The sequence below is a fragment of the Canis lupus genome, chromosome 2, assembly GCF_003254725.2.
Source record: "Canis lupus dingo isolate Sandy chromosome 2, ASM325472v2, whole genome shotgun sequence".
Taxonomy (NCBI): domain Eukaryota; kingdom Metazoa; phylum Chordata; class Mammalia; order Carnivora; family Canidae; genus Canis; species Canis lupus.
The window spans coordinates 15,749,838-15,770,428 of NC_064244.1; the positions used below are offsets into that span (position 1 = coordinate 15,749,838).

Genomic DNA, 20,591 nt, shown 5'->3' on the forward strand with positions numbered 1-20,591 from the left:
GTAAATATGCAAACATCCAGGTTTTGTAACCCAGAGGTTCTCTGATTCAGTTGGTTACTGAGTAGGACTGGGTGGCATTTTTAAACACCCCAAGGATTCTGGAACAAGTGGTTCTGGAACATTTGCACATGCTTCTGACCATAGGTGAGGAAAGAAGTTGGAATGTTACTCTAAAAATGTAATAAACACAGATTTCTCTGAAATAAAGTACGTTCTGAAAAACACCAAAAAAAAAAAAAAAAAAAAAAGATTAGTTAAGGTTACTAGCAGTATATTTTATAGTAGATGTTCACCTTCTGCTAAAATAGAAAAAAAACTAGACTCTAAGTTACTAAATTGGATTTTAGTTCTCTGGCAGGAGAAATAAGATTCATGAGAAACCAACCATTTGAACCATCTGTTGCTGTCCCAGATAAGAACCACAGTACCACAGACGTTACTGTAATCATTTTGATTATTCCATTCAATTATTTCTCTTTAATAATTACTCTTAATCACACATTTTTAAAACACTGAGAATAGAAGATACCAGAGATATCCAATAAGAAGGAAAAGTAAAGACAAACTGTGAGGCAGGAAAGTGAATTAAATGCTCATGAAACTACAAGGATGTCAGTATGGTTAAAGCTGAGCAAATGAAATGTAAAATGAAACAAAGTCAGAGAGGTAACACTGGGAAAAAGCAATGAATCACTTTGGGCCACTGTAAGGACACCTGAGAACGTTCTGAGTAGAGGAGCAATTTGATAGGACTGCTGCATGGAGAAGAAACTGAAGAGCTAGAACGTAAGAAAGCAGAAAGACTGGTTAAGGAGGCTCAAGATTATTGGCCTGAGCAACCGAGAGGCTGCATTTACTATTTAACAAAGTACAGAAAACTGGGAAAAGCAGGTTAGAGAGGGGAAAATGAGAAGCTAAGTTTTGGACACTACCATATAATCACCATAAATGAAGTGTTACATATGATAACAGATGGGCTAATAAACCTAGATTGGTAACTGGGAAGCTAGAGGAAGTTAACTTCTACCTAAATCCAAGCCTAAAAAACAGGAAGGAATTAACTAGGCAAAAGGGGCTGGAGGAGAGATCATATTCTAAAAGGAAACAGCATGTGTGAAGTACCCATGTGTGAGAGAACTCATTATCTTCAAAGAACTGAAGCATATAGGAGTGCTAGAAAATTAGGAGATGTAGCAAGCTGTTCAGTCAAACACTTTTACTTTATCTTAAGGGCAGTGGGAAGACTTTGAAAGATTTTTACATAAAGAATGAGCAAACATACTTTCCTTAAAAGGTGATTCTGGCTATGGTGGGGAAAGTGAACTGTAGGGGAGGGGAAGGGAGAGGAGTATGCTAGTGCTTTAATTCAAGCAAAAGATGATCAGGGTCTGAGTTAGAAAAAAATGAATGGATTCAAAAGCTGCTTCAGAGGCAAGATCTAAGAGACTCATTGAGTGGATATTGGGGATAAGGGAGGATAATGGCATTAAGAAAGTCAAGAGCTAAAGAAAGGAAACCAGGATGCAAAGAGAACTGAAGTTCATACAACTGGTAAATACATAATGAGGATGTTTCACCCAAGCCTCAGGGCTCATTCCATTCCACAGCTACATGAACCTATACAACATTACAAGTATTTACTTAAGCCAGATATTTGTGTTTTGAAAAATCAGTTTTCACGGAAAATAAATTGTCAAATTAGGTATTAACATTTATACTTTATTTATACACTTTAAATATAAAATACCTGTACAGACTTTTCCCAGTTTTTTGTGTTTTGTTTTTTTTTTAAAGATTTTATTCATCTATTTATTCACGAGAGCCACGGAGAGAGATGCAGAGAGACATAGGCAGAGGGAGAAGCAGGCTCCCTGCAGGGAATCTAGTGAGGGACTTGATCCCAGAACTCCAGGATCACAACCTGAGCCAAAGGCAGATTCTCAACCACTAAGCCACCCAGGTGCCCCTTCCTCTTCCTACAGTTTTAAATGGCACTACATAATGCCTGTTTTAACACACCCATTAAGTATCTCATCCATCATGTAAAACCCAGAAAAGGCTCTACATTTAAAATACAAAGAATACAAGATTCTCTGGAATATGAAATTAGTTTAAAAAAAAGTTACCCCACAAAGAAACTGGTGTTTGACCAGCAGATAAGTTTAGATAATTTAATATACTCTTATAGGAAAGTCAAAATGAGTATATCCTGACTTAAAATAAAAAATGAATTCTGTATTTGGTGGGCAACTTAAGACTTAAACTGAAAGCATGTATTGGTTAAAAAAATCAAAACCACTTTTTATATGAACAAAATCTGATTTCTACATTATATATAATGAAAACTATTAAGATTTCTGTTTAAAAAGCCTTCAAAAATGTCAACCTTGTTTCTCAATTTAAACTTAAAAAAATGCAAAGAAAATTATGCTATTCCACCCTTCTCTATAAAGTGGTAAAAATACTAAATAACACTGGGGGAAAATATTCCAAAGGTCCCCACAGAAACTATATTTACAAACTATATTTGTATAACTGTATTACACTCTGGCAGGAAGAGTGTTTCAGTTACCATGGAATGGCAGGACACACAACAAATATCAGAAATCATAAATCACAAAAATCATAAGGTTCTCCTGTACATATCTCAAGTCATTTATTTTGAAAGGACGTTGGAGATTATTAATCCAACCTTGTTGAAAAAAAAAAAAAAAGAATAAAAAGCAGCAGGCAAGAAGTTACATGAATATGATCTGTCCATAGTTAAAAAGCTAATAACCAACAAAACAAAAACTATAATATCCACATCTCAAGACCGGTACTCTTTTCACTTTGCATGGTTTTCACCTCAATTCTTCTTATCCAATTAACAATGATCTATTCTAGCAGCATAGCAACCTGAAAGATACATTATATCCAAACCCCAAAAGGAACTTCTTATAGAATTAGAATCCAGTCAATATTCAAAGAGCTCTGGCTCTATGATTTAATATCTTTCATTTTATGTTTTAAATGTTTCAACATGATACTCTGAGGGTGCCTGGGTCAGGCTCCCTGCTCAGCAAGGTATCTGCTTCTCCCTCTCCCCCCTGCTCATGCTCGCTTGTTCACTCTCTCTCTCTCAAATAAATAAATAAAATCTTAAAAAAAGAAAACATGATGCTTGGACATACATATTAAAAACTCAAAGGCCAACCACTAAGGCTCTTCTGAAATAGCACTATACATAATGGAAGCTCTCTATATGCTTCCCTGCCTTCCTCCATCGACATTAATCTTAAGGATATTGAAAGGATTACAATGTTTAAAAAAAAAAGACTAGGCTAACAAACCAAAACTTAAGTACCACTCTACCCAAACAATGGACTTTCTCTACTTAATTTGATCAATCCTGAGCCTAGAGGAAAAGAAATCTTACAATATACCATTCTAGTATCTATAAAAATAAATTAGTGCTTTTCAAAGCCAGAAGACCGCTTTTAGAAACCACACATATCCTTAAGAATAAGCACAAAGAAAAAGATTGGAAAAATGACGTGATTAAAAAAAAAAATAGAATACTCACAAAAAAAATTAGGAATCTTCAACGTATTCACTTTATACCTCCTTCAATGTCAATTCTCAATTATTACTCCTCCTTGAGAAACTTTTTTGAGAAACCATTTCTGAGCCTATAATATATTCACTCAAATTTATCTTTTTTTTTTTTTTTTAAGATTTCATTTATTTATTTGACAGAGAGAGAGCAAGAGCAGGGGGAGTGACAGAGGGAGGGAGAGGCAGGCTCCCCAGTGAGCAAGAGGCTCCACGTGCTCGATCCCAGGACCCTGGGACCAAGGACCCTGGGACCATGACCGGAGCTGAAGGCAGACACTTAACTGACTGAGCCACATAGGTTACCCTCACTCAAGTTATCTTACGCTAATTTTTTTAATCACTGAAGATGAGTTTGGCTATTAAAGACAATGAGTAATTCAATGAAAATACTGCTAAATACAGTAGAAGGAACATTGGTTAATGTTTTATATCAAAAACAAAATGAAACTAAAGAGAAATTAAGAATGATCTGCTACAGTGGCTCTTGGATTTTCAACAAAATGTAAATTCAATCCCAGAAGACTTCAACTGAGTCATTGCTGGGTTGAAATAGCTTATACTCTTTCAAAGAGTTTACCTTTTTTTTTTTTTTAAGTAGGTTCCACAATGGGCTCGGTGTAGAGCCCCAACACAGGGCCTGACCCCACAACCTGAGCTGAGATCAACAGTATGACACTTAACAGATTAAGCCACCCAGGTGCCCCTCAAAGAGCTTACTTTTATTTTTTTATTTTTTAAAGATTTTATTTATTTATTCATGGGAGATACAAAGAGAAAGAGAGGCAGAGACACAGGCAGAGGGAGAAGCAGGCTCCATGCAGGGAACCCGACCTGGGACTAAATCCCGGGTCTCCAGGGTCACGCCCCAGGCCAAAGGCAGCACTAAACCGCTGCGCCACCCGGGCTGCCCAAGAGCTTACTTTTAAAAGTCATAGTTTTACTGTAAAAATACACAAGTTCAGGCAGCCCTGGTCTGCCTCTCTGTCTCCATGAATAAATAAATTAAAAAATCTGTCTCCACGAATAAATAAATAAAAAAATCTTTAAAAAATTACACAAGTTCAAGAGCTAAAATATGCCATGTTATAATTGCATTCTTTTTTTTTTTTTCCTGATTCAAAATGATCTTCAGTTAACATTTTAGTCACTTTTAGGAATAAAAATCAACACAATGAATCACTAACTAAAAATAATTAGGCAGCAATTCACAAGGGTTTACCCTTGAGAAATGAAGCACTATATACGAGAATTTCTAGGAAAATTCTTAATTTCAATAAGCCTGAAAAATCTACTGAATATTCAAATATAAGGTTATATTTGGAAAACAGATTAACAACAATTAAAAAACAAAAAAATCCAAACCATTATTCTGCCTAATATACTTAAGAAACTAAAACTTTATAGTGGGCCATAAAGTTGAGAGTTTGAGAAACAGTAATTTAGGAACAGTTAAAAACTAGTAAAAAGTCTAGAATTTAAAATATCCTCTATAAGATTATAATAAAACTACTGATAGGAGTCTAAAAATCAGGGCTACCTAAGGGATTGGTTAATAATGTGGTAGAATTAGCCCACCAGTTACGTACACAGTGTTTTTTTAAGTTTATAACTAAACCTATTTATGTATTTTCTTGAAGGTCTGAATAAAACTATTTGCTTCCTTCATAAATAGTACAAAACCAAGTTTAATCGCTTTAGGAATTCTAAAATAGTGAATTCTTACTATTTTACTCTTAACTGGCACCTGAAAAGGTAACTTTCACTTGAAACCAATTAATTCCCTGAAGGTTACTACCACTCACCTATTTCAGACACATACAGACAGGTCAAGTGGCATGTAAGATATTAATTTAATATTACCGAGCACCTACATTTATATGCCAGGCCCTGATACATAAAAATTAAGTCTCTGTCTTCTAGGAACTAACAGCAGAGCAGGCAAATCACATATACAAACAATTACAATTCCCTATAAAAGAACTGTAATAGAAAAAGGTCCAAGGAAATCTTCATTCAATGAAGAACTGGAATCTTGAAGAATTCAGAGAGGTTTGCCCCCTCCCAAAAAAGTGGTAGGAATGGGGAGAGGACAGCTTTAGCTGTGAAAACATACAGAAGGGCAATAGCAATTTGATGTTCTAGGACTGGGTAAGTAGATTTACATGACTTAGTACAGAGAGAGGGAGAGTCGTTTGAGAAAAGAGGTTTGGACTCCTGGCAAGGATAACTCAGAAGATTTTAAATTCTCCAAAGTTTCAAGCTATATTTACGAGAAAAAAAAAAAAAATCTATCCTAAGATGTCAAATCTCTGGCATGAACATCACAGTGTTCAGTTTTCATTTCAGTGTCTTCTATGTACACCAGACAGAAAGATTTCCTAGATACGTACATGAGAAAGGAGGAAAAGTCATGTATTTGGACAATTATGTTGTCAGTACAGAATCAATGAAGACTTTAAGAGTTAATGAAGAGAATAATGTTTAAATTTAGCCTAAAATTTTCACTCAGACAGCAATGCATGAGGAATGAGACAAAAGATCTGTTAAAATGATAGTGCAATAGTTAAGAGGACAGTGCAATCTAGAAATCCCCTCTAAACACAGGAGATTAAGAAAAGGAAATAAGTGATGATTTCCTAGAAGCATTAACTAGGGAATAATCAAGTTAGGAACAGATTTTAATAATCCATGGAACACCATATGAAACATGCTTAACAAGTAAAATGACATGTGGGCTTGGAAACGAAAGGGTAGGATTTACAGAACCAAAAGCAGCAAGGACAGAACACCTTAGGGAATGCTAACCGTTCAGGGCAGGTAATGAGATGAAAACAGCACATGAAAAAAAACCCAACATCATAATACACACACACACACACACACACACACACACATCAATAAAAGGACAAATCACTTCAAACAACTTATGGCTTGAAAAGCTTTTAGTGGACTTGTTAACCAAGAGATACTTAGTAGTTGCAAAAAAAAGAATCTCAAGTGAGGAGAGAAGCAGCATAATGGCAGTAGGCTAAATTTAAATTAAGTAAACATTAAAACTCAATTTCATAGTTCATAGTTCTACTAGCCACATTTCAAATGTTCAATGAGCACTTGTGGCTAATAGCTACCATATGGACAGCTCAAACAATGAACATTTTCAACCACACATTCTACTGGACAGTGGCTAACCTAGACTCTTATTCCCAAATGTGAACAGTCAACTACAAAGAGCAAACATCCACGGAACCCAATAATGTGGAAGAGATGCACCAAACTCAAATAGAAAACCTTCTGAGGAAACATATTTGACATGGAAAAAATGAAATATAATTTAAATTCCCCAAGTATTTCTATTTAATCAGATTCATAAAATTATAGGTCACAAAGAAATTAAAAGTCGGCTGTCCAAAATAAAACTTCCAATAGGTGAATGAAATGAACACATCTTTAAATAGTTAGAATGCTGGAAGAAATATGCCAAGGCATTCTTTCCAAAGTACAATGTATTCTCACTCAAAAAGTATCCAAGTCTACCTGCTTACCAGGAAAAAGATAAATAGAATATAATCAAAACACATCTAACAAAATTCCAAAAGGCGAAGAGTCAAAAACAATTTTAAAAAGAAGGGGCAGGGGATCCCTGGGTAGCTCAGTGGTTGAGCAAGTGCCTGCCTTTGGCCCAGGGCGTGATCCTGGAGACCTGGGATCCAGTCACACATCCGGCTCCCTGCATGGAGCCTGCTTTTCTCTGCCTGTGTGTCTCTGCCTCTCTCTGTCTCTCATGAATAAATAAATTAAAAATCTTAAAAAAAAAAAAGGGGGGGGGGTCACAGTAGGAGGAGGAAGAGAAACAATTCTAAGGACTCTAATTTAGACAAAACAGCCCTATCAGGAGAAGTATGAAAAAGGAACTCAGTTACAAAGAGACTGGTGAAGTTTTACATTTTAGGATAAAGGAAAAGAAAAATCCTAAAGGCTCCTCAAGCTAGGGAATGGGAGGTTTAAAGTAAAAGACATGGGATCCCTGGGTGGTTTAGCGCCTGCCTTTGGCCCAGGGCGCGATCCTGGAGACCCCGGATCAAATTCCAAGTCGGGCTCCCGGTGCATGGAGCCTGCTTCTCCCTCTGCCTGTGTCTCTGCCTCTCTCTCTCTCTCTGTGTGTGTGACTATCATAAATAAATAAAATTTAAAAAAATAAATAAATAAATAAAGTAAAAGACATACATCATAATGGAAAGCTACGTATAAAAAGAACCAGGTTTGAGATCAGACTTCTTATCTGCAACAATGAACATCAGGTAATCATCAATTTAGAAGTATCTTCAGAAAAGGGGAGGAAAAGGATTCATGTTTTTTAATTTAGCCAAAAGATCATTCTCATATAAGGACAAAATGAAGACATGTCAGGACATGCACTCATAAAAAATATTAGTTATAAATCTTCATGCAGAGACAGAACATAGGAGGCAAAAAATGTTTTAAAAAAATGAGAATATCCACTATCACAATGGAAAACTTTCTTACCAGTCAGAAAACAAATCGAGTAAAAATTAAGATTACTAAGGATTTTTATTGTAGTTATGCTATGTAATTAAAGAACTTGATCGGACAGAATTCTCTGTACCATAAAGAAATACATACATATTTTTCAAGATTTTATTTATTTGCCAGAGACAGAGAGCACAAGCAGGGGGAGCAGGAGGCAGGAGTGGGAGAAGCAGAAGCAGGCTTCCCGCTGAGCAGGGAGCCCAAAGCAGGGCTCAATCCCAAGAACCCAGGACCATGACCTGAGCAGAAGTCAGGTGCTTAATCGACTGAGCCACCCAGGCACCTCAAGAAATGTATTATTTTCAAACACCTGCGAAATACTCCAATAATTATTATGATAAGGAAAAAAATCTTAATTCCAATAGGTCAATAAAATCAGAATTTAACAGAAAGCCAAGTAATAGTAATTTTTAAAATACTGATTAATAAAATTCATTAAAAATTTTCTAAGGGGCACCTGGGTGGCTCTCGGTTAAGTGTATGACTGAACAAAAAAAAAAAAAAAAAAAAAAAAAAAAAAGTGTATGACTCTGGATTTTGGCTCAGGTGCTCATGTCCTGATCTTGGGGTCATGAGATAGAGCCATGCATCAGGCTAGATGCTCTCTTCTCCCTTTGCCCCCACCCCCCACGGCCACACAACTGTGTGCACATGCTCTTGCTTGCTCTAACAATAAATAAAAACTTTAAGTATTTTTTAAAAGCATACTCTTGGGTTAAAAAAGAAAAAAACAAAACTGGAATCAGACCTAGACTTGAATAAAAATGCAGTCACTCTACAACTGCACCAAAACCTATGCAGTATGAACAAAGCAGTAAAGTATAGAAAATTTACATGTTTAAAGGTTTTCAATAAGCAAAACAATCAAACTATTCAACTGAAGAAATTAAGGCCAAAGAAGAATCCAATAAAAAACAATAGAGTTGTTTCTCTGCAGCTTGTTTAAAGCTACCAATACAAGAAATGAGTCTTTGGTTAAAGTTTGATTCCTAAAAAGTATAGGAAGCTCATGATACAAGAAAAGAGTCAACTGTTGATAGAATTTTAAACTTTGTATCAACACATTTTCTAGTAAAATATTAAAGGCTATAGGGAAAAGGAATCAATAAGCATATAAAAAAATGTGAAAAGAGCCAAATTCTACCACTAAGGCAGGAAGAGCAGAGTTTTACAGCAAAATTCAACCACAGTTTTCAGAAACAGTTAATTATGGTCTTATTTAAGCTGCTTCAGGGCACAGAAGACAGAAATGTTTCTCATCCATTTTCAACAGTGCTTCTCGTTTGTGGACGTAAATGCAAAAAATTAAAAAATAAAAAATACACATCAGAACACACACATCAAAACCATGAATCCCATGACCAAGGAAAGGTGCTTTAACATTAAGAAATCTGTTTTAATTTATTAAACTTCATTAATAAACTGAAGAAAAACCGTATCATCACCTTTCTTAGCAGTTGCAGAAAAAGCATGATTCAAGACCTATTCCTGATAAATACTCTTGACAAACTAGGAAAAGGAAAATGTTTTACTCGGTAAAAAATTACCAAAAAATTAAAAGCAGCATTCTTAAAGGTAAAACTTTATTAGTATGCCCATTACAGCGAAAAGCAAGGATGCTCATTATCAACACAATCAACATTATGTAGATGGCCATCTTGTGGCAATAAACATTAAAAAAAGATCATCAAGGCAGGAAAATTTAAGTACATCCTAGAAAAACAGGGGACTGCCCTAACAAGAGATAGAATATGCTACAAATCTGTTATAACTTATGTGGAACCACTTGAAACTGGGGATATTATTTTTTTTACTTACAGAAATAGCAACACAGTATGATTTAGCCTCATATAAAACTACAGTGAGGGGCTGCAGCAGAAAAGTACATTTTACCTTTCATCAACACTGCTCTTCTAATTTTAATGAATAGAACATGCAATTAGCAGGAAACTACATATAATGACTACCTTGAACATGCTTTCATCGTTGTAACTGTTTTCTCTTTGGATACCATCCTATTTATTTTATAAAAATTAAATAAATCTTTTTGTTTTATAACAGAAAAATGTAAAAGGTTTTTAACTCATCCCATTCTACACTATCAGAGTAGAAATGAGAAGTGTCCACATTAGTGAAATTTTGGTATGGTTCCCATATAGCAAATTTTAAACAAAATTATAAAAGCAATAGAAATAACCCAATAACACAACATGTCTAAAAATCTAACTTTCTAGGCCTCTATGCCCCATATCTCCTGGATTCTCCCAGTGTATCAGGTTCAAGCTTGAGCTCTTCCTTATTAGCATTTCTAATCATCCTGATGCCAAAATATTCTTATCAACTGTAATTCTCTTTAAATTCTACTTCCACCATCTTAATCCAAATTACACCAAATCTACAATACAAGCAATGCTAGTAACATATGGCTTTATATAACCAAAAGTTAGCTAATGTGCCCCAAATCAAATCAGCATACAAAAGGACAATTTCAAATCCTAAATGTATAATGTGCCAATGTGCAAAGATTTAAGGGGGAAAGTAGTGAACAGTATATAATTCCGTAACTTCACTAACAACACGTGCTGACAAAGTCAGTTAAACTGCTAGGGGTAACAGCTCCCACTCCTGCTCTAGACCACACTTAAAAGTCTTCCCATGAACTAGTTTTGTAATTACAATGAAAATCAAATACATTAAAATAAACAGTAAATAAGTTTTCCGATTCCCATAGCCTGTACTGAAGATAATAGTTTAAACATCGAAATACTAAAATGAATGCTGCATTTTGAAATCTGTTCTTCCCAAGAAATCCCTACTTGTGAGTCAGTGTCTGGGACTCACCCACTCCTTGTCAAGGTAATAATAAAACTAGCCCAAATCAAAGGGGAGATTTTGAAGGCTAAGCACTTTGTCCTGTTTTCCCAAAATAATGCACACTGACATTTAAGTTATATAAAAAGAAACAATCGTAATTACAAAAAATATATAAAATTAAGGTTAGTCTACAGTTTACAAAAGTACGGCTTTGTGACTTAACTTTAATACTTTTTTAATTTAAATGTCTCATGATAAAGACTCAAATATTTATGCATACAATATTAAATACAAAAGAAAACCCTGATAAGGAGCCAAAAAACACCAGGAACAGAAACTGGACCAAACCAACACAGAAAAGGCCACAGGCAGTAGAGAACACTACTTCTTACAGTCTACCATACTGTGCTCCAACTTCCTTTTTCCCATTACATCAAGGTTTTCATGATAAACCTGCACACATTTTTATGAAGTTGCAATAGTCTGCAAAATTATTCTTCACAAATCAATCATCAAGTGCAGAAACTTTATCATGATCCTCTCTCTCATATGATCCAAATATTCCAAAATAACCTACTTTGCTAGTGTTGCTTTCTGGCTACCAGAGACAACTAGTTCTATTAGGATAGCACAGGTCAGAACCTTTCAGAAGATGCCAACATTATGTCATGCTCTTCTGGTATACTGTCATACAATTCAAAGGTAATCAAATATATCTTTTGGTAATCAAACCAGTAAACTAGCACTATCCAAGTAAATATATACCAATCACACTCAGATCCTGAGTTTCTTTTAAAATGCAGTAACTCCCAAGGGTAAATTTCAAGAAAATGATTTGCTAACATCGGAAGTCAGCCTGAGTATACCAATGGGTGAAACCTATCTTTCAAACAAAACTAAACGAAGTTTACCACTGACCAGTCTCAGGACAACAAGAAGGTGCAGGGATTGGGGGAAGTGAGGAGGAGGAGAATACAGAGTGCCAGAGAGTTTTATCTGAAACAACAGTAGCTCCTGATATTATCTAAATAGATCTCACTGGTCTTCCAGTTGCAGATACTGGTTAGAAACTCTCTACTGTCCAGTATTAGTTCTACCGAGGGGCATTAGATGTCCGTGCCACAGGATACTAAAGTACTAATATGTAACTACATACAAACTGTACTATCTATATATCAGGAAAGGCCAAAGAGAAGAAAATTCATTAGAACTCAGGATACAACACATTAACACATGATTTGGCAAACAACCACTCTAACTTCTGGATTCCTAACAATAAAATTCTTAATGTCCTGCTCAGAGCTCCCTCCTCTATGTGCTCTCCGCTAGACCTGTAGTTTGTAAGTATCTAAAATAAATCGGTGTTTAAAAATTCAGTTTTCTAGGCTACATCCCCTACTGCTCTGATTCATGATAATTCAGAGGGAGTCCGTAACTTGTAACTTTAAAAGCTTCTCAGAAAAAAAAAAAAAAAAAAGCTTCTCAGGGGATTCTAATAAGTAGCCATATCTGGGAGAAATTATCCTTATGTCTGTCCTAAAAAATCTCTGAACTGCAAACTCCTGGGCATATAAGCAGGCACCAAGTCACAATTACCCTGGAGCCCCCTTCATGTAGCTGTCACTTGTCAGGCTCTTCAGTTTGGCAACTTAAAATATCCAGTGTTTACTTTCCAACTCTAAGGAGAATAGTAGTTTGAGACCTACAGCTGCTGATCTGATACTAACTTAGCCAAATGAGTAAGAGCAAACCTAATCATATAAGATGTCACAGTCCAGGTACTTAGTTAACTGCTTTAAAAGTTTTAGATGAGAGATGCCTGGGTGGCTCAGCAGTTGAGTGTGTCTACCTTCGGGCCAGGGCATGATCCTGGAGTCCCGGGACTGAGTCTCACATCAGGCTCCCTGCATGGAGCCCGCTTCTCTCTCTGCCTATGTCTCTGCCTCTCTCTCTCTATGTCTCTCATGAATAAATAAATAAAATCTTTAAAAAAAAAAAAAAAAAGATGTTTTAGATGCACAATTTCCATAACAATCCTAAGGGAGTAGACTCAAAAACTCAGATTTTATAGTGTGCCTAACTAGCTACAAGTATCAGAGACTACAAGTATCAGAGACTAAACTTAAACACTAATCTAACTGAGTATTTCAATCCATTAATTAAGGGTAAGATATCCTCTAAGAACCAACTAAAAGTATTTCTGGTCAGTCCTCAGAGACTGAAACTGTCAATACCAAGTGTCCACTGAACCCACTACACAAATATTAAATACAAGCCCAAAAAATGTCTAACGAAATATAAAACCATTTTAATAAAAATTCTGGAGAAGCTATTTATAAAATCCCTCTGATATTTTAGGACCTAAGAAGGTGTCCCATTCGATTAAGTCCAAATGACAAGATTTAAGGCAATTTGCATTTATACAGTATTTTAGAAATCAGGCATATGAAAAATTTCTTTAGAAAATTAGAGGAGTATGTGTGACATTAGATAGACCAGAGTGATCATATTCTCCAGAACTGTGCTGTCCAATTCAATAGTCACAAACTACATGTGGCAAGTAAGCACATGAAATGTGGCTAGTCCGGGCAGCCCAGGTGGCTCAGCGGTTTAGCACCGCCTTCAGCCCAGGGCATGATCCTGGACACCTGGGATCAAGTCCCAGGTCTGGCTCCCTGCATGGAGCCTGCTTCTCCCTCTGCCTGTGTCTCTTCCTCTCTCTCTGTCTCTCATAGATAAATAAAATCTTAAAAAAAAAAAAAAAAAAAAAAAGTGGCTAGTCCAAACTGAAAAGGTGCTATAAGTATGAAATACTAGATTTCAAAGACTTCCCACAAGAACAAGAATGTAAAGAATTATTAATAGTTTTAAAAATATCAAGTACACGTTGAAATGATAACATTCTGGACATACTAGGTTAGAAAATATACTAAAATTTCACTTTACTTTTACTTCAATAGAACTACTAGAAAAACCACACATGTAATTTGCATTTGTGGCTCACATTACCTAGAACATGCATTTTAGCCAAGATCCCCTGGTGATTATAATACACATCGAAGTTTCAGAAGCACTGCTCCAGAAAACTGAAATTTCATTTCCTTTAAATCATAATTACAATTCCAATATTATTTTATCTACTCATTTACTGAAATGCTACAAGATGTCAGGCACTGTTCTGGGGAAGAGAAATACAAGTTAACAAATTCACTCTCTGTTCTGGTGGAGTGTATTCCACAGAAGACTAAGAAAAGCTAAAATACGGTTAGTTTTGCTATTAACACTTTTTGAAAATGCACATGTGTTCCAGTACTACTAATAAATAAGGAAATTATCTGAGCATAACACAAATTTTCCCTAAGAGCAGTTTCACCTCTGAAAAATACTAGCTGTACCCATTTGAACCAAGATACACAGGAATTTACAATGTACCCCAAAAATCTGCCAGTTACCTCAATTCATCCTATGAGTTATGAACCATATCCATCCACAATTGGCGTTACAACTTTGAGAGGGTTATTTCAGATAACCCTCCTTCCATCGCTTCATCAATAACTCACAAGCTGCAACCGTTTCAAAATATACTCTCACAAGCTAATTTCTGGTCTTTGTGAAGGTAAAGAACCATCCATACTTACTGTACTGTTACTGTACTCCTTAACCATTAAATATGTTACGCTATAATTTTTGTCAGGTGCCTGTCTTTTTAATGTGCGCCTAACTACATTTTCCCCTAAGTCCTGTGGTGCGATTTTGCACAGCATGAGGATTTTCAGGAACACACAAGTCACATTATAGCAGAATGACTATACGTAAATATCATTAGGTAATGTTAAGTACAAGGAAGGCACACTCAGTAAAAAGGATAGACAGTGATGGGGATGGCTGCTTCAGAGTGAGCAGGAAGGCCTCTGGGTGACACTTAAGCACATTACTGAAGTGAGAGTGCACCAGGCAGACATAAAAGAGAGAACATCCTAGAAATGAGGAGCATAACGTGCTGTAGTCTTGAGACAAGAACAAACTTCTTTCTGTAGGCCAGAATGAACAGAGCAGCACAAACAAGAGCCAAGAGTGGTAGGTAAAGAAGCTGAAGAAATACCCAGACACCAGATTAAACAAGGTCTTTGACAGGCCTTGTAAGTAACAGGGAGTCACTGGAAGGTTTTAAGCAAGAAAATGAGGTGAGCTGACGGGCATTTTAACTGGACCACTCTGGACTGTGGGGGGAAGTAACTGTGTGACGCAAAAAGAACACCATTCAGAAGCTTCTGCGGAGTCCTGGTAAGAGAAGGTGGTGGCTAGGAGTATAATGGTTGTATTTCAAGTACTGAGAAGTGGTTATAACTACAAACCAAGTGAAGTATTTAAGCTACTAACTGTTAAAACTAGAAAGCAAGTCTCTTAGGTACATGTAACACCCTAGCTCTATCCTCAAATTGTATTCCCAAGTATAACCACTTAAACAGGAATAATCTTCATCAGTCTATTTCAAAGGCTTCTTGGGGAATCAGAAGAGAAATAGTGTCAAAATTTTAAAAGGCTTTCAAAATTATGAAGCATCACATAAATTGTGTAAGTAGAAAGGAAACTCTACTCTTAGAGGAGACATTTGCAATACCTAAATAACTGTTTTTGAAGTGATTAACAAATAGTGTCTCTGGTACAAAGTAGAGAGTCCCAGAAACAGAACCGTTAGAGATGCGGTCCCACTTAAAAAAATCTCTGTAAAGATGTCCCCAGCTCATTGCTACCTTCATTCTTTTTAGCATCATAACAAAATGATAAACTACATGTACTACAACCATTCTGCACAACAGAAGACAATAAGCAGACACTTAACAGAGACAGTCTAGAATAAGTAAGTTTTCTGTGAATTAGGGAACAAAAATCCTAAGTATGTTGTACCAAAACTTCAAATTTATCTTGCACAACTAAAAAAAGTTCAATTAAGACTGCCTTAAAAGATCAAAGTGAACCATTCCAAAATATGATGGTAAAATAGAAAAACCATTATATCATTAATAATAACCAGTTAAAAAGTGGTGACTCTAAGACAAATGACATGGATGTGTTCAAATACTCGCACACATTTCTAGGGCATACATATTTTCTAAAATTAAAAAAAAATACTGAAGAGTTGAAATATTATGACTGCTAACCTTATTCTGTTTCTCTTGGAATGAAGTATCTACTTCCTGTGGTCTTTAACTGACCTATGAAAATCCAATGCAAACACATCTGCCTACTTTATTTACTATCTTATTATAAAACATGGATGAATAAAAATAGGTAATATTTATCTCCTGTTTCAATGGACTAAAATCCAAATACACTAACTTTAGATTCTGTATGAAATGTTCAAGTTGCTTTGAAAACAAGTGTCTGGCGACGCCTGAGCGGCTCAGTGGTTGAGTGTCTGCCTTTGGCTTGGGGCGTGATCCCGGATCCAGGGACTGAATCCTGCACTGGGCTCTCTGTGAGGAGCCTGCTTCTCTCTCTACCTAAGTCCCTGCCTCTCTTTGAGTCTCATGAATGAATAAAATCTTAAAAAAGGAAAGAAAAAGAAGAAAGAAAGAAAAGAAGTGTCTGAATATGAAGGCTTGAGAAAAATGGCTGCTTCCAAGCAAAAATTTTGGCAAATTTTAACACTAAAACTCTTTTTAAAAAACACTGATGTGATAACTTGGTCTAGAACTACACACACATATTGTGCCAATGTCAATGCCCTGGCTTTGATACTGTACTAAATTAGGTAAGATGTAACCATGGGAAGTTGGGTGAAAGCATTACAAAGATACAAGAGGATATGACTGACTTTAATTTATGCTATTGTAAACACCCACCAAATAAGCTTTCAATTCAATATGCCTAAATGTTTCCTGACAGTGTAAACAATGTACTAGGGTAGAGATGCTATCTGTTCTACCTTCCAAGAACAGGAGGATCAATAGGAGATTGTTCATTTTTATAACATTTTCTAACATTACAAATGGAAAGCACATTTCATTTTATCCAAAAGTTACCTGATTAAGGCTATGCTACATAAGTATCAGTCTATCATCCAATGTGAAAAGATTGAAACATTACTAAATTATATTTTTAAAAATACAGAAGCACTAATTATCCCCAAATACTCCCTACAAAATAATTCCTTCAAATGTTTTACAGTGTCTTGTTTGAAAATTAGATGAATATACATTTACAAAATAACTCCAAATATGGCTAAAAGACAAAACAAGATAAAACTTTCACTATGCAGCTAAAAATTTAAAAATCTTTAGAAACAATGGTTACCAAACCAATAAGGGCACCTTTACATTGTACTCAAAGATACCTAAATGCTCAGGAAACCAATGAAGAATATTTTTCAAGTAGTCAACTGAGCTATCTCCCCAAAAAAGAAGTTTCCAACAAGTATTCCAAGTATATAAGTTTCTTACAGTTAATTCTGGGAAGGATAATGTGGAAAAAATGGGACAACCCCCAGGAGGCTGAAGTTTTGTGGACCAGCTTTCAGAATCCTTATAAAAAGATATCTTTCAGTCCTAAACTCATCTGTACTATCTTTCTTAAAGTTATTTGGTAAAATAATCATTGAAAACAAGTCCTCAAGAAAAACATTAATAACTAAAGACAAAGTGTTTTTAAAATTCCACAAAAGCACAAATTCAACATATATTGTATGCCCATACTTCTCAAGTTCGGATGTCAGCTCCACTTTTAAAAACGTGCTTAAGCTATAAAAAACAAACCTTAAGATTTTTGCTTTTACTTATTTTTATTTAAACAAAAAAACTGTTCTGCAAATAAGTCACAGAATATGTGAAAATAACCTGATTCACCAAGTTAAAGAATCCTTTAATTATACTCACATAACTTCCCTTGATTTACAATAATCTACAAACCCTTTAATAAATTCTAAAAGGACAAAATGTAACTCTTTTAACTGTACATACTACGCTATAGTAAGTCTTTTTTAAACTAATTATTCTACAACTGACAATCCTTCTCAGTTCTTGCTTTCTTACTTTTCCTAGTAAATTACTTAAAGCCCCATCTTGGATTTTACAAGTTCCACATTTAACTTTCTTTGTAAAATGTTAATTACAAATCACAGCACATAGGCTCCTAAGTTATTAGATATTTACTAAAGTCTTTAGATATTTTTTAAAACCCTAAAATGAAAACAACACATTTGATATTAGATCAATAAACGATATAGGGCAGCCCGGGTGGCTCAGCAGTTTAGCGCCGCCTTCGGCCTAGGTTGTGATCCTGGAGACCCTGGATCGAGTCCCACGTCGGGCTCCCTGCATGGAGCCTGAGTCTCCCTCTGCCTGTGTCTCTGCCTCTCTCTCTCTCTCTCATGAATAAATATAATCTTAAAAAAATATATATATATATACATATATATATAGTAACTTGTTCGTAAAGATTTTTAAAGGGGGGGGAGGGAAAGAATTTTAAGCAGGTTCCACGCCCAGTGTGGAGCCTGATTGCAGGACATGCTCTTACAACCCTGAGATCATGACCTGAGCTGAAATCAAGAGTTGGATGCTTAACTGACTGAGCCACCCAGGTGTGCTCCATAACCTGTTAAATTTCTTTATACAGGTGCAGATAATCCAACTCAGTGCGTTTGACTTTGGGTAATGGTTCTGACTCTACATATACGAATACTTATATATATTTACTTAAAAAGTAAATACCTAAAAGAATACAAATGCCTGTAATAAAATTATATACATGCACTTTCAAAATTCAGCTTCAAACACGTATCAACTATAAAAAAAATACCTGTAGTCAGTATATAAGGACTAAGTATCTATTAGATAAGAATGACAACTTCACATCTTTAAAAGAATTAACATCAAAAATACACTCCAAACTTCAGAATGGAGATCTCATATTTTATGGTATATAAATATATAAATACTCATACATAGTAAAAAGGAATATGGCAGTCAGGCATATTAGAAATGGTAGACAGAAATGAGTTATTTTATTAGTTAAGACTCCAGAGGAAGATAAACAGCTAAAAAGCCAATTAGAAAGTGCAGCCTAACTTAGCAAATGACTAGATCAGAGAAGTATCTTACGAATGAAGCATCAGCAACCAGATGCAAATAAAAAGAAAATTAAAATCCTAGAAGAGGCATCTAGAGTTCATATAGGAAGCATAATTAAAATCAAAATGAAGAAAAAAGGAGTACAGAAAAAGCAGCTAAAACCACCTCTAGTTGGCAAGTCAAAGCCTTTCAAACTAGCTTTTCTCAAGGTCAGGATCACGTTTTATCTTTACTTCCAGGAATACCACACAACTGTTGCCCCATGTTTGTTGAATGAGTAACAGAATGGTCTTGGGATTATTTGACCTATAAAGAAATTTTCAGGTATGGTTAACTGTAAATGTTAGAAAGCACTTACAGAACTTTCCCAGAGTGCCTAAACTGACTTCTTCCTGGATTTGGAGATATAGGATACATTAAACCAGATCACAATCACTAAAAGAGAACCTAAGACACTTATCTGTAAGGAGATGAAGTACCACATCCTATTTTGTCACAATCACAAAAATGTTAATCATAAAGCACAATATAATGCAAACAGTACCACTATAGAAGAGTAATTGGAAATAGTATCATCTCAGACCATATCTAACACTGGAAAATTTTACCCACAAAATTAAAAGTATTAATAGTTTAAGTAATTTTACTATCAAAGGGCTTCTAACACTTTAATAACCAAACCCACTTACTACTGGTTACTTACAAACAAAATATAGTTTTATCTGCAGAAGTAGCACAACACTATAGCTATATTCAACCGAACTTTATTCTCCTTTCATCCAGTAAATGTCTAAATTCTTTCATCTCAATGCAATCTTCTACTATTAATTTCCTCAACCCAGTTACCATGGACAGAGGAAACCTATGTTTCTAAATATCTGACTGCATTGAATAAAGCTGATCTCCACCCTAAGAGGTGGAAAGAGGACCAGAAAATGCAGGACATTTTTAAAAAGTGAGCAAAGTACTGAAACCTCCTTGATAGAAAGCCACATGGCACTTTTGAGTTTCCTTAAAGCCTCTGAAAGCACAATCACTGTTGTATATATATGTATCTCAAACATGTTTATCTAGTAAGCAATTTAAGATTTTATGGTGGAAAAAAACATTTTAATTACCCTAGTGAAAATGGTTTATGCCTCAATACACGCTCTAGAATGAAATCCAATTTTTTGGTAGATTCTGGGCAAATTAAATCTGAAAATAGTTACCGAGTTTCTCTACTTAGCCTCCTACCACAAAAGAGCTTGAGGCAGGGCAGTAACTGAAAGGACACATCACTATACAAAAGAAATGAGGCTAACTTTTAAAAAGTTGGAATATTCGTATGAATACAGTATAAAAATTACATTAATAAAATCCTGGAGAATATGGAAAGTAACATTTTAAAGGTCTACAAATAAAAACCCTAAAGAAGGGCAGCCCCAGTGGCGCAGCGGTTTGGCGCCGCCTGCAGCCTGGGGTGTGATCCTGGAGACCTGGGATAGAGTCCACATCGGGCTCCCTGCATGGAGCCTGCTTCTCTCCCTCTGCCTGTGTCTCTGCCTCTTTCTCTCTGTG

General features: G+C 35.6%; 1 protein-coding gene across 10 annotated transcripts in view; it reads right to left on the reverse strand.

Moving 5' to 3' along the window:
- WAC (WW domain containing adaptor with coiled-coil) overlaps positions 1–20,591 on the reverse strand; it is an 85,274-nt gene that overhangs the window by 61,189 nt on the left and 3,494 nt on the right. The gene's annotated exons all lie outside the window — the stretch shown is intronic.